The sequence below is a fragment of the Mytilus californianus genome, unplaced genomic scaffold (genome assembly GCF_021869535.1).
Source record: "Mytilus californianus isolate M0D057914Y unplaced genomic scaffold, xbMytCali1.0.p SCAF_12, whole genome shotgun sequence".
NCBI classification, from domain to species: Eukaryota; Metazoa; Mollusca; class Bivalvia; order Mytilida; family Mytilidae; genus Mytilus; species Mytilus californianus.
The window spans coordinates 60,208,432-60,224,097 of record NW_026262604.1 but is presented as its reverse complement, the minus strand read 5'-3'; the positions used below and the strand labels follow the sequence as shown (position 1 = coordinate 60,224,097).

The following is a 15,666-nucleotide window of genomic DNA, read 5'->3' as shown; positions in this document are numbered from 1 at the left end:
TTCTACATTTTCAAATAGTAGGGGGTGGTTATGACCCCGTGTGACTAATTCTATATATCATTCAATTAATTTTGGCATAACAAACCAGATTATATATGGTTAAAGGGTGAAAATCTTGACCACTTACAAGATATTTGAACATATTTAAATGACAGGGGGTGGGAATGACCCCTGGGTACTAAACATATATATATCATTCAAATCATCTTGGCAAACCAGAATATATATGAATTGGAATCTCGATCACTTATAAGATATTTGAACATATTTAAATGACAGGGGATGCGAATGACTCCTGGGGACTAACATTGTAAATCATTTTAATCATCTTGGCATAACAAACCAGAATATATATGGTTTGGGGTGGGGATCTCGAACAAGATAATTGAACATATTTATATGACAGGGGATGCAAATGACCCCTGGGGACTAACACTGTCTATCATTTAAATCATTTTGGATAACAAACCAGAATATATATGGTTTGGGAGTGGGGATCTCGACTACTTACAAGATATATGAACATTATCAATGACAGGGGTGGGAATGACCCCTTGGGACTAACCCTGGGTATCATTCAAAACATTTTGAAATGACAAACAGGAAGTATTTAAAGTTTAGGGATGTGGATGTGGAAAACGATTAGTGTAAATACAATGCCGTCATAGGTGATCTATCAAATCATTATTACAGTCTAAGTCGAGATATTGGTACCTGGTGTTTACATGCAAAGAGTAGTAAAAAGAAGAAAAATACATAAAAAAAATAATCCATTAACTGCATTGAAAACTAAATTTGACTATGATTTGAAATACGGATCAAGATCCAATGTACAATCTACACAAAATCCACTAATGAATAACTGCCTTTACAAATCCATGATTTATTATATTAAATGTGAAGTATTAAAATGATAAGCAATGATATATAAATAAACTAACTAAATGTTTTTTTTAGTCATAAAATTGTACAACTCTTTATGCAGCAACATTTTCTACACGATTTACGAAGAGAAACTGTCAAGCTTTTGCTTTGAAGTAAGTAGTCCGATTCTTGACATCTTTGTAATTGTACAGAATTTTGAGCTGCCTGGAATTGGATGAAATCGATGTGAAATGTAGGAATGTATTTATCTTGTTGATCATCTGCATCTTCTTCTTCTATGTCGTTATATTTGTCTTCCTCTAAGTTGGAATCACTTGTTTCGGATTCCATGCTCAGGCCGTTCATTGAAAGCGTCTGACATTAGTGTCTGGAATTAAAAAAAAAAAACATTTACAATGTGGCTAAATGGACATACGTTAAGAGATATCAAATACAAACAAATTGTAGTGTGAGCAACTGTTAATTTATTCATACCCTTCTCTTGCTTTTGAATAAAAGAAGAACAAACAACACATACAGCAAACGATGTGGAAACAGATCAATGATGGCTAATAAGTACATTCACTGTATAGCTCCACATATAAAAGTGTCATCATTTATCAGCAAGCTCTGATTTCAAGCTGCTAGGACGTCTATCAATGCAAAACATACACCATTAATCGGCAAGCAAGAAGTAGATTAGTGACGGAATCGAAATCACATGGTCAAGCATGCAAATATGTAGTTTTGTACCAAATATCAGAAAGCTCTTAATTCTTGTTATTAAGAAAAAGGCAAACAAAACGTGTTCCGTACAGATAAAAACCAGTATACCCCCACTCTGTTGGATCTCAGGTTTTGAATAGAAGGTAAATATATAAAAGAGTATCATTCAATTTCAATCTTTCTAATACGTCGTAGTTTTTATACGCAGTTTAATATGTAGCGTATTATACCGTTGTTTGTCCGTCCATCTGACCATACGTCAACACTTCGAATGCTAACTTTGCTTTCAGTAATTTCCGTGATTAGGATTGACCGAAGAAAGCTGCCTGTCGATTTTGATTTTGTTGGTGTCTTAGTTACAGTTATTTGTATGTGTGTTTGAATTTTTAGTCAGTTGTGTTATATGTCTGTGATTTTACACCGTTTTGGCTGTTGGATCCCAATTGTTGTCACATTAACCTAGTATGTCTGATTGGGTTGTTCACCCATTTTTTCAATAACGGAACTATAACTATATAACTGTCATACAAGTGGGAGGTTTGATTGGCTAAAAACACATCACAGGCACATCACAGTTATTTTTTCACTCATTCTGTTGTTTGATAACGTTTGATTTTGTCGGTTTTTATGGACTTCCCCCTTTTTGAATTTAACTTGAAGTTCGATATTTTCATTATTTTTTTTTGAATATTATTCGGTTTGTCGTTCCATAGTTATGGGACTTTAACAAATATATTCGAGGAAATTGATCACCTATTAGGCACTAGCTCGAGTTTGCTTTAATCAATGTACTTGTTGATAAGATTGATATAAATAATCTTCCTATCGATTTTAACTTTGTAGTTCCAGCTTTAACTGTCACATTCAAGGCAGATTTTTACATAATGCGCTCTTTCTATTTTAGTTTGCTTAAATTGATTAATTCAAACGTTGACGTATTTGTACTGATTTAGGGAAACTCTATTTTCAAAGTGAACATTTTCTGGTTTGGCATTTCAGAGCTTTGGGAACTTACCGGTCAGACTTAAAGTGATTTTTCACATGTCAAACACTGGAGGATTTTTAAAGTCATATAAAATTGAGAATGGAAATGGGGAATGTGTCAAAAAGACAACAACCCGACCAAAGAGCAGAAGGCCATCCAATGGGTCTTCAACACAACGAGAAAATATGTTTGGCAATATTTATACGCCTACAGGGACTTTTAATACTCATATCTAGGACACTATTTGTGTAAGCCTTTGCAATATAAATGTGCACTTTTTTTCTACGCGATCAATTTACTGACCCCTTTAAAAAGCTATATTTTCCATCATATTTCTTACAACATATTCAATATGCAAAAGAAAGTCGTATCATGCTTAGCATGCGCTACTCGCACAGCTGTTTTAGAGTACATTTGATGCAAAATATATAGCTTGACTGCATATACATAAGACAAGATGAGAAGTTTACACCTACAATTGATTGCTTGCTGGTTTTTACAGAAAACAGTGTTTTAAGTAATAATAATCCGTCGACGGGGAATGTTGACGATCAATTGAATACGGGGCTTGTTATAAACCAGTAGAAATTTTCTACTGCTACAGACAACCGATCGATATAAGAAAATGTGGTATGAGACAACTCTCCATCCAAGTCAAAATTTATAAAAGTAAATCATTATAGGTCAAAGTACGGTCGTCAACCCGGATCCATGGCTCACACCAAACAGCAAGCTATAAAGAGCCCCAAAAATTACTAGTGTAAAACCATTCAAACGGGAAAACCAACGGCCTAATCTATATAAAAACGAGAAACGAGAAACACTTATGAACCACATCAACAAACGACAACTACTGAACATTAGATTCCTGATTTAGGACAGGTGCAAACAATTGCACCGGGTTTAAACGTTTTAATGGTACCAAACTTTCACCCTTATCTGAAACAATAGTGTAACATCACAACATAAAAAGACACACTATAAAATATCAATTGAAATGGCTTAACTCAATCAAAAGACATATTAACACCAGTGAACATACACTGAACAAATAAATTTGATCTATGATACAATGTAAATACAAAATAAATTAACTAAGGGAAGAATAATTAAAGTAACATGTTATACCGCTGTGAAATGTTAAACAATTTAAGAAAAGCAATATGCTTGAACAAAAATATCAGCCATTTGCAATAACTTTAAACACAGGTAAATGAAAATAATTTTGTTGTTAGGTATACGTGTACATTTCAAATGGAGAAAGGAAATATTTTTTACAAAATAAATAATTTTGATGTTCATAGTACGAAGAAGTGAAAATTTAAAGTAATACCAAACACTTATCAAAGCTGGTATATAGACCAGATATAACCCTGAATAAGTAAACATTAAATAACAAAAAAAGCATTACAATTAGTATAACAGGTCAAATAAACAAGAAAGTAAGGCGCGTAGCAACCCGTACGCAAAAACGCAGTTGCGTACACATCGACAATTTGAAAGAAATAAAAATATGGCCAATCTAGTAAGAATAAAACTGAAGTAATAGAATAAATTAAAAAGTATTATAAAAAAATGCTAATAATCACGTTGTAACTATATTTCGTTCCTGAAACCATACTACTCTTTTCATGTACGGAACCAGCATCGTGATTGTGTTGCTGATGCACACAATTAAAATAGCTGAGTCCTCGGGGTGTCAGAACACAATTGTTACGGCTGCAATGCCTCCTTACCCTGACATTTCTGAAGATTTCAAAGTAACTGATGAAATAAAATATGACGTTCTTGGGAAACAAGTCATTCTTATGATTATCCTGTGAGATATGTAGAGTCTTACATACGTCGTCATAATAGATTTTTTTAAACAATTCAGTCAAACTTAATATAAACTTAAGATTGATTATGGTAATTTTCTTACAACGTCCGCCGTTTTTTTTTATTTGACGATCAACGTGTTTTTATTTTTTATTCTACGTTCGGTCGTGCAAGACCGGTGCCTCGTTCAATATGTTCCCTCGATTTAACTATAGATGCCTCGAGACTAAAAGTGCTTATTCTCCATGCTCATTCAAAGTGCTTATTATCCTTGCTTGGTAAAAATAAAATACTCTCGTTTTGGAAGTAGATAAATAGAAATCGGAAATACTGAATTTGGTGCTTTTCCTTGTTGATTTCTAGACTTCAAACGTATTTATATATAGTCAAAGGTTTCCTAATTATGATATTATAAACAAGGATTTATACTCGGGGAAACTTTAATATACTTAACGTATATGCATGTATGCCGGTATCTACGGCAACGACAGAACGATCTGTCGGTACCATGAGAAGACTAGAGAAATACAATGAAAACCAATCGTTTATCTGGGCTTGGTCTATTGAATATATACTGTGAAAAACAAATTTCAACAGACACGGTTTTGGACATCTTCAGTAGACGAAAGGAAAGGAAATGGTCATTGACTTTCCGAAGTAACTTTGAGAATTAAAAGCTAAAAGAAAGACTGTTTGTTCTCTTATGAAATAAAACTTAGAGAGATTTATTTATGTATTTTCTCCAAAAATAAATTCCATTTAAGTTGCACGGTGTTGGCTTAGAAATTTGTATTTTTAATGTATAGTGGGTTGTCACTGATTAGGTAACAATTAAAATATATGGTAGTGGCACTATATATTTTTAATTATACCTAATATATAAACAAGTTCTACCTACTACACATTAAAAGTTTGCTTTGTCTAATTAATTTTTTTTTCAAATTTAATTATTTTAAAAAGTTGACTTGTTACTCATTAAAATGGGAGGTAATTTTAAGTCCCAGGAAATCGCGTGAATGCAGGATTTGCATCATTTACTCCAGAGCTTCTGGGGGCCTTCAGCGGCCCCCGACCCCTCGCCGTGTGACCTCCTTCCTCGGCATTGAGTACACATCATTTTGGCCTAGCTACGCCCCTGATTTAAGTACGAACACACTTTCGATCAATATATAGCATGTTGTATACAAGTAAGAATTTCCCACTGCTACAGGCCTGCCATATACCCTTCATAGAGCTGTTGAAAGATGTATTTGAATTATTCTGCACGATCCAAGTCCTCTATGTTAAAGTCAAATGATCTTTAAATTCATCACTCACATGTTTGTCCGTGTTGTGCTATCCTTTATTGATTACAAAAGTCAAACAACTTTTACAGTCCAAATCTCTCGTGCTGTGTCACTAAAGTCGAGCGCACCCCTGAAGGTGTGCTGGTATAAGTCCATATTTGTACTTGTTTTAACTGATATCTTCATTTGAAAATCGTCTGTTAGGGAATGATTGATACCACTGTATGCAGTAATCTCTTAGTTATTAAGTTCCGAATTGTCAATCATTAGATTTTAAGGGGAAAGGCTGTGGATTTTTATAAAATTTCCATATTTTAGCATTGAAACAACAAAAAAAGGTTCATTATCCTTAACCATTCACCCAGTGATTAATCATCATTTTAACGTCTTTAGGATTACATGTAAATGTTCATGAATGTTTTGAACGCATCGGTTATCATATCAATTTGGTATTCATATCTCCCTTTTTCCGTAATCTACTATCATTTCATGATGGAACATTTGATTTGTATTTATCAATCCACTATTTTTAATTACAAAGTTCGTAACCTTTCTCACTACAACATGTACTGTAATTAGTATGGTTTTTTTTTATCAATCTTATTTTGGTATTTGTTTGAAATGGATTGTTAGTTATCTTATATATGTTGCAGGAATAGACATTTTAGAATGTTGTTTATTTTGTGATTCTTGAACAAAAATATTAAATTGGTGTGCAATTGGAATTTTCATTTTCATCTGTAGCAAGTACGGCTTATTTATTTCAATTTCGAACATAAATATTTTCTGCATTTTCCGTTACCGAGTTAGAATATGTATTATAGCCCCTATCAAAAGGTGGTCCTTTTCCTACAAAATGATAGTGATCGTGCATCCATGTCGGGTGAATAATTATGTGGACAGCGTACAAAACCATATTCATTTAAAAATACCATTCATTGCAATAACTTCTATAGGATTCGTTGATAAAAAGGGATTTGTCTGTTATCGACTTCCTGTTATTAAATTTCTCGCCATTTATCAAGGTTGACCAACTTTCCTACACTTTCTTTTTTGTTGCATTCTCGTTTTGAAATTGAATAGAGGTTTTGACACCGAAAAATTACAATGCAATCATAAGTCCGTCACTAGGCTTATCTTTAGCTATGTCCTTACCTGGTTAAGAACGAATCAAATTTCATTGTTATCACATTGACAAATGCATGATCACGAGTGATAACTTATGTTACGTATAATTGAATTTGTAGAAACAACTGTGTGCACAGTTATTAATTTAATACAGGAAACACTCAATAATAGTTGTGTATTAAATCACTTGTAATATACTTAAAGTTATATATGGGAACACTTAACGTGTGACATCATTTAAGTATATCTTTTCATACAATCACAAGCTCGAATCACGTCTATAAGGAAGTGTTGTAATATATATGTGCATTCGGTTTGAATTATTATTTCTTCATCTCTGAAATTTAAAGTCAGTTTGCATAGACCTCATTTTCATGGTTCATGCCACATCATCTGGCAGATCAGACATTTGAGAATTTTCTATCCCACGGATAGATTACATTAGCTGTATTTGGGATAACCTTTCAGAATTTTGGGTCTTCAATTCCCTACAACCTTGTACTTCATTTGACCGTTTTGACTTTTTTATTCGAGCGTCACACATAAGTCTTTTGTAGAAAATTTAATACTTGTAACTATGATTGGTTTATTTATGACAAATGTTGTTGTGCCTAAAATGAACAACACTTTTATACTTTTGGTGCGTGTTTAAGGATAACTAAATCTATTAAGGTCAGCTTTGACTTATGGTTTTGGAAACTTAGTCCTTTAATGATCTATAAGTGTAAAGTATAGAGGAAAAGGGAACCCATACATGTTCCTCGTATTCAGCATCGGTACCAGTATGAATAGGTAAATCAGTATTCCATCTACATTGTAGATTCTTGGCCAACTTCGATAATGTCTGATCAGCGCGCGTTTCTGAATCTTCCTCCTAGCCACTACTTGAAATAGCGCCTTTGCTTTACGGATCATTATGTTAATGTGACGACCGAAAAAAATCTTGTAGCAGACGTGCTTATGCGTAAATTGATAAGATTTGTAGTTTGACAGCTTGGATGATGAAAAACTGCAGCGACTACAGACTTCAGTTTTTCTGTTACCCTATTTTCCTATATGTTGTTTTCGTATTTTTTTGAATTTGTATGGGTCAGTTAACATCAATTTTATTGTAGTGAAATGATAAATTGTCCCTACGTTCGGTGTTAACCTTTGTCAAAAAGAATGTGTACCACAATTACAAAAAAATTACAACTTATGGAGTTCGGTATTTTTGTCATTTTACATTTAACAGGACTACCTATTGTTTTTATTGTAAAAATATTGTCGTCCGGAACATGCATTGGACATTAACCTCACATATTGTTGTCAATATAATGGAATTCAATGCGATCGTTACACAAGTGAGAGGTTTAGCTAGCTTTAAAACTAGATTTAATCGACCATTTTGTATATAAGGAAATGCCTGTACCAAGTCAAGAAGATGACAGTTTTTTTTTCATTCGTTTGATGTTTTTGAGCTTTTGATTTTGCCATTTGATAAGGAACATTCCGTTTTGAATTTGCCTTGGATTTCGGTATTTTTTTTTATTTTATTTTCTATGACAATTTTTATTACAAATCAAGGTAACAAACAAAAAACTCAGGGTATCCGATGAATTTCAAAAGGTGCGACACCATGTGCGTCGACAGGGTGAGTGTTTCTTGCTATGCATTGTTTAAAATAGACATCACGTAAGCTTTCACTTTAGTTTAACTTTCATACTTTTTTTCTATTTATGAATGTATTAGAAGTGGAAGTACCACAATTTTTTTTATAAGGTAAATATGTATTACTGTCTTGAGATCAGACAATAATAAATTACTGAAATATAATTTCCATAAACAGATTGAGTCGCCATTTATTTCACTATCACCCAAGATCCACACAAATCGACTGAAAGGACGTCTAGTGAAAGTAACACAAGTCATGTCAAGATATAAAAACGTACAACATATCTTAGATATTGGTATGTACGTTAAAGGGCAACTCTTCTGTACTTTTTACGAAATTTTTCTGTCTATATATTTTCACAATGATAAAGATTTCATTGTTTCTGCACATAAACTTATCTATTCTTTAAACCATGTTGGCAGAACCTAACCTTATACTTCTTACATGAAAATCGCCCGTTCTATTAAATGTAATAATGCTATCTTGTTCTATATCTTACCTTTTCACCTTTGCAGAAAATCATGTTAGATTGTCAATAAATAGAACTGGCAATATGGTATCAGTGTTCCTTTGTGTCACTTTCCTTTTTTTTAACGTATGTTCACTAAATGATGCAAAAACTGCCGAGAAGAGACTTTTGCTTAATGATCCGGATGCTCTTTTGCATCGTATGGAAATGCTTGAAGCAAAAGTACAGGATCTAACCAGGCAGTTGAAGGAGGAGAAAATAAATCATCAAGGTAATCATTACCTTATCTTATTTATCATCTGTTAAGCAAAATGGATTACAGTTTTATTAATTCTATGTGTATCTAGTTTAAGAAAAATCAAATACATGTATTACAATGTTACCATGTCCCCCGCCTTGCACATATTTCATTTGTCCAATGGCAATAACAAAAAAAAATCTTTAAAATTAGTTATAGACATCTGAGGGAAATGTCGGCTTGAGACCAAATGCAATGCAATTTCCGAAGACATAACTCTTTAAAACATTAATTGATCGGCACTGATTTTCGAAACTGCTGATATAGTCCTATGATATGATTTCTATAAAAAAAATCTGGGAAGAATTGTACACCTGAAAGCGCTAACAAGACCGGATGTACGGACGGACGCTTGGCATTTCTATGTCCCCCCGCAATGCGTCGTGCGGCAGACAAAAAAAATAATTCATTTCTATTTAAAGGTTTTCAAAACATATTCATAGCAAAATTGTATCATGAGATTTTCGTTGCACTCGAATATCCTTGTTATCCCATGTATGGTAATTTGGCACACAGCGTTTAAAACGTGATCAGTGTCATGAAATCATGTGTTTACAATTGTCCTCTCTTTTCCTAGTACATACAAAAACAGATATAGATTTAAGACCCCATTCAAACATGGCAGGTGTTTAGGTAAAGTGATAAATGTTTATCTGATTTAGATGTTACTGCATTATTGTTATTTTTAAGTAACTAATTTTTCTTTTTAGTATCTAGTAGAGTGAAGTTTGTCTTTTCATATTTTACTTTGGCCATGGTGATGCCTTTATCGACTGTTTCTGCCTCTTTGTATCATCTTACTATTATCTTACTATTTAAAACTTGCTATTAAGATCGACGTCTTTATTTTACGAAATGTCAAATATGAGAATGTAAAATATCGTCCGAGTTTCCTACACGTTTTGGCAACAAAACTGAACAATTTGTATATATTTAAGGAAATCAACAAACCTATGTCAGATGGGGTAAGAAGGCATGTGGAACTAATTCAACGCTGATTTATTCTGGTACGTACATTTATGTAAACAATAAAAGAGAATTCCAGTAATTTGCAGAATAAACGTGTGTATTCACATGGAATACGGAAAATGGTAACTAAATTGAATTGGGTTCCTGTTTCTTAATAGGAATAGGAGATTGTCTTATTTTCTATTCACGCTGATTTTGTTCTTTTCGTTTATTCCCTTATCTATCTTTTTTTCACTACCATTAAATATTGGGAAATGAGTCTATTCACATATCGATTATATATTATATGAATGGAGAAAAAAATTTATTAGAAAATATGTACAGATTTTGACAATAAGCGAAAAGTTGATCTCCAAATCTAGATTCCAATTTGAAAGCGAATAAATAACGATCACGAAAATTGCTATCCGGAGAGCTACTTTGTTAGTATTAGCAAAAATTAAATTAGGCTGCATTTTGTCTATGTCATGTATTTATTACGACACTTTGGTGTAGACGAAACGAGAATCTGGCGTACATTATTATAACACTTTAAAAGGTATTTTTAAATATATCATGTTTCCATTTGTTAAGGAACCATTCTCAATTATTGCTGTGATTACGCCTACAATTGTTTTTCTATGCAAATCATTTGAATTACGGGATAAAACGTTATTTCCAATGAATTATTATAATAAAAAATGTGTTTCCCGTCCCTCTTTCAACTTTTTCTACTTTATTTCACTCGCTATTTGTATAAAAGCAAAATGGCTGACTTATTTTGTTTTGCCGATGTTTGAGTATTTAAAAGTTTAAAAATGATTATTACACATGTTATTTTCTTTTTGAGCTGCAATCATCAGTTCGTGTTCGTCATTAAAAATCTCATCATTTTTCGTCTTACCGACTTGAATCAATTTTTCAAAACATTCATTTCAAGCAAATCCGCTATTATAGAGTGAATTTCTTCAACCAAATCCGAATTACTATATGAATTCCTCCCTTATATCAGTCAGCACGTTGCTAGAAAAATGTCTCTTTTTTCAAAAAGCAATGGCATCTCATTATGTTGTGTATTTGGTTACAGGTCAGACCGCAGGTACTTCTTATGCAGCGACAGGAGGGTCCGCTAATCCACTATGTATGATTCATGAAGTATTGGGGGGCAATCATCAGAGTGAAAAGTATATGGCAATACTTCGTGGTGCAGAATACCAAGATAATTTCTGGGGTGCCAATTCCTTAGATAAGGATGTGCCTTGTGCAGTTTGCAAACCTGCACACTCTACTGTTTTAATGATTCCAGGCCGAAATAAGTGCCTCCCCGGATGGACAGAAGAGTATCAAGGTTATCTCTCTGGTAACGACGACGGGCACGCTCACACGACGACTTTCATTTGCATTGATGCAAATGTTGACTTTCTTGATTCTGGAGTAGAAAATAATGAGTTAAGTTACCTTATATACGGAGTGAAAGCTCAATGCGGAAGTCTTAAATGTCCACCATATGTCAATGGACAACCGATAACATGTGTGGTCTGTTCTCAATAAAAAAAGCAACTCGTCATAGTTGTCATATGTCATAATTGCTTCCGTAATTTGGAGTATTGGGTGTAAATTGCAGGTGTTTGTTAATTAAAGTAAAAGGTAAAATAACAAAAATACCGACTTCCAATGAAAATTCAAAACAGAAAGTCTCTTAACAAATTGCAAAATCAAAAGCTCATACACATCAAACAAATGGAAAACAATTGTCATATTCCTGACTTTGTACAGGCATTTCCTTATGTAGAAAATGGAGGATTAAACCTAGTTTTATAGCTAGCTAAACCTTTCGCGTGCATGACAGTTACATAGAATCCCAATATATTGACAACAATGTATGATTAATTAATAATTATAATTTTCAAGAGCCCGACAGCTGTCTATTGTTGTATTTGTGACTCACTGGCTCATGACCAACATGGTTTTCTCAATTATTTCAAATTTTATTAATATTATCCTGTAGTAATACTTGAACGTTTGGAGTAAATTCTTACAAAGTCAAAATAAATGAATATTTTTACAAGGAGAATAATCAAAATTGATTAACTTATGTTGCGTAATATCCAGTTACAAATATTTCATACATATTTAAACGAAATCGATTAATTATTGATCCGGTACGGACGTTTTTCAAAGTTAGTCTACCAAAAAAAAAGGCGGAAATGTGAACTGCTACCTAAAATAAGTAGCGTCTAAAGAGCCTGTGACGCTCAACAGGAGCCATGTGCAATTTCAACTATGGCTATTCTACAACGTTAAAGACAAGAGTATTAATTCTGATTAAAAATTCTTTTCTGCATTGATCTATTATTGCTGATGTTTTTTTCTGCATCAGTTTCCATCAAACTTTGTAGTATGTGCACAAAATAAAAACATGGCAAAAATCGTCATGCAAGGGCCTGTTTATAATCAGTAGATTTCAATTTAGATATATGATTACATGATGATATATTTGAAATTCTGATTTTGCTGATCGTATTTTCTGTTTACGAATTATAATTAAAACAGTGAAAAAAAATCGCATTAAGGAAAATAACTCGTATAAAGAGTCTACCCACGATTTCATCATATTTGTAGATCAAGTTTTAACAGAGTTTTTTTAAAAGTGTCTCTGAATTAATTAGCGTTTTCAAGATAATCATAATGAAGAGCTGCGTCATGAGCGTATGATACGCCAGTCGCTTTTTCAATGAATAAAGTTCAATAACTCCTCAATTTGGCGTTCAAATCAAACACAAAGTTTAACAGCTTAAAAAAGCAAAAACATCTGAAAACTTGTGCAAAATATGACTTAAAGGGGTGGAAAAACCTAGTGTTATGATTAATTCATTTTATAAAAAGTAAATTCACACAACATGAACATATCAATACTAGTTCATGTCAACACAAAGTATTGATTGCAGGGCTGGTGATACTCGTCGTAATGGAACCTCTATAGAAGTGGCATCTATTGACCCATATATTTTTGAAACACATCAAGTTACCAAGTTTGTAATTCGGTACGCCAAATGCGCGTTTTGTCTTTATATGGCTTGTATTAAAACAGTTGGAACGTCAAATGACTTAAGATAGAAGAGCATTTAAAAACAAAATTTCCAAACAAATCATCGAATAATCAACATTTTCAACCGGTAAAATTTCAACACAAAAGTGAAAGCTACTGTTGTTTTTTTTTCAATCAAAATCATCTTAAAACAAGTGTTGTAATGTTGAAACAACTTACAAATATTTGTTACAAATTAAAAATGTTAGGTACGAACATGACGAAATGGTGAATCTGGATACAAAATAGCATTGGTACGAAATAGTTAAGATATGAATTTACTGGCTTCCGTTATTAATACCCATGATTATGCAACATACACAAAGTACTTTGATATTGCTCTCAAAATAGAAAAAAAGATTCTGATTCTTGTCAGCAAACTGATTATATTTAGAAGTATTCAACAGAGTAAGACAATTAACAAATTACAATGCAAAACTCAAAATTATCATGTTGCATATTATGAATTTCAAATGTACATATACTACATATCACAAATATAAAAATAAATGCCAGTATGTAAGATAAGTGTAAAAATTCCGGATAATGTTGTCACAGAGTTTTACATCCCGGACTTTAATTTGCCGATCGAGTTTATCTGTTGCGACCAATCATACAAGGAGGTCATACGCATATTACATAGAACGATTACTCTGCTAGAAATCCTTATATCAGTCCTTGTATTACGAGTGTGTTCTACTTAAATATTGTTTCCGGTTTCTAATTGCTGAATTATTATATTTCACGTTTTGTAACACTTTCTACGTTTTGTCTATTTTATCTAGTCGTATGGCTTTTTCGACATTTAGATGTTCACAGTTGCTTCTTGTGTAAGCATGTCAATACTATTTACTTATATTTTTTCAACAAACTTGTAAGGTAAAAGATAAAACTATTGTACTTTAGAAGTTAAACAAATTGATGATATATATCGCAGAATCAAAAATAAACACTAACTAGAGTTATATGTAAATAAAATAGTGATCACAAATACTCCCGCTTTCAAATAATTTTGGTGTTATCCAAAGCAAAAATTCAAACGTAATATAACTGTATTTTACGATTGATAGCATTGTGTTACAGCAATCGGTTTCTCGAAAAAAAATTACGACTAAGATTGATCGTAAGTATACTGAATTGTTCATGACTTACGATTAATCTTAGTCATAAGTCTTTTTGTGAAACCAACTCCTGGATCTCTAGAAGCGTAAGCATTTTATGTATTTAAATCTAAAAACATTAGGCAAAACGGTATTTAATTTAATTTCAACTAGAATTCGCAACCTGACTTAAACAAATTGAATGTTACTAAAGGATTAACTCTTTAAATGTGTGTATAAAAATCATCAAAATCGAACCTAACCCGTATTTTCTGATCAATGATATTGCATTCACATTTCAAAAGATTTGATCAACATGATCAAGTGGTACAAAAATGTATTTTAAGTATCCGGTAATAACTTTTAGGCTAAGTTGAGGGCCTGACTCTTCAAAGGCCAACGTTTCAATCAACCAAATCGAACTTTACCTGTATCGTATGGTTTGTGACATTGTAATCCATTTTCTAAAGTAAAAACTTGACCTGTGTCTTAATTTCATACAAATAATCATCCGGATTACAAGACAATACCAGTAACTAGCCGAAATTTATTATTTTCCTTGAATATTGTTTAGCAAGATCTCCGTTTTGGAATATTGTTGCTGATAGAAAGGGTTTGTGGTTTACATCATAGAACTTGACTTTACACTATTCCCACTACTGAAAAGCAGATTACTATTGTGGCGATTTTTATGATATATGTTATAGGTTGCATTTCTGTATATATGGACAATGCAATTTCCCATAGGAACTCCCTTTGCAGGTAAAACTGTGACACTTTTACTATGAAGTTTCGTGAAAAATTATATCCCAGAACGGAAAGTTTATATGCACTACTATTTTATTCAAAGGTCAAAATATAGGGCTGTGCGGCATATTTTCAACATTTATATGCCCTGAACTTCTAAGAGTTTAAACTTATACTAAAATTCTATACTACCCTTACCTTCATATTTGGACCTCCTAAGAATTAAAATTTAGGCGCTACCATGTTTTTCTATACTGGTTACATTCCCAAGTGATGTCTCTATGAGATGAAACACAGAGATCATAAATGGGAACCAGTACATTAACAAATTAACATATCTATGAATATTATATATCTCCCCAAAAGAGGCGTGGTTTGAGAAACAGCTGTATTTACAAAGTGCAACCTATACAAACATTTATTCAAATAGAAAACCTTCTAAACCTTTTCTCACAACAATACTTATTTATCAGAATTATAGCCTTAAGGAAATCACTGCATATACTCTTAGTTTCCTTTTACAGTAAATTTTATACCCCTACCCCTGTTTCAGTT

The 15,666-nt window shown here is 32.7% G+C and overlaps 1 long non-coding RNA gene across 1 annotated transcript; it reads right to left on the bottom strand.

The window, feature by feature from the left end:
* Nucleotides 1-867: 867 nt before the first annotated feature.
* Nucleotides 868-6,961, bottom strand: LOC127722140 (uncharacterized). The gene is made up of 2 exons (XR_007991677.1): nucleotides 6,835-6,961; nucleotides 868-1,252 (listed from the first exon to the last, which is right to left on the bottom strand). It is a non-coding gene; the product is annotated as an uncharacterized LOC127722140 (long non-coding RNA).
* Nucleotides 6,962-15,666: the final 8,705 nt, after the last annotated feature.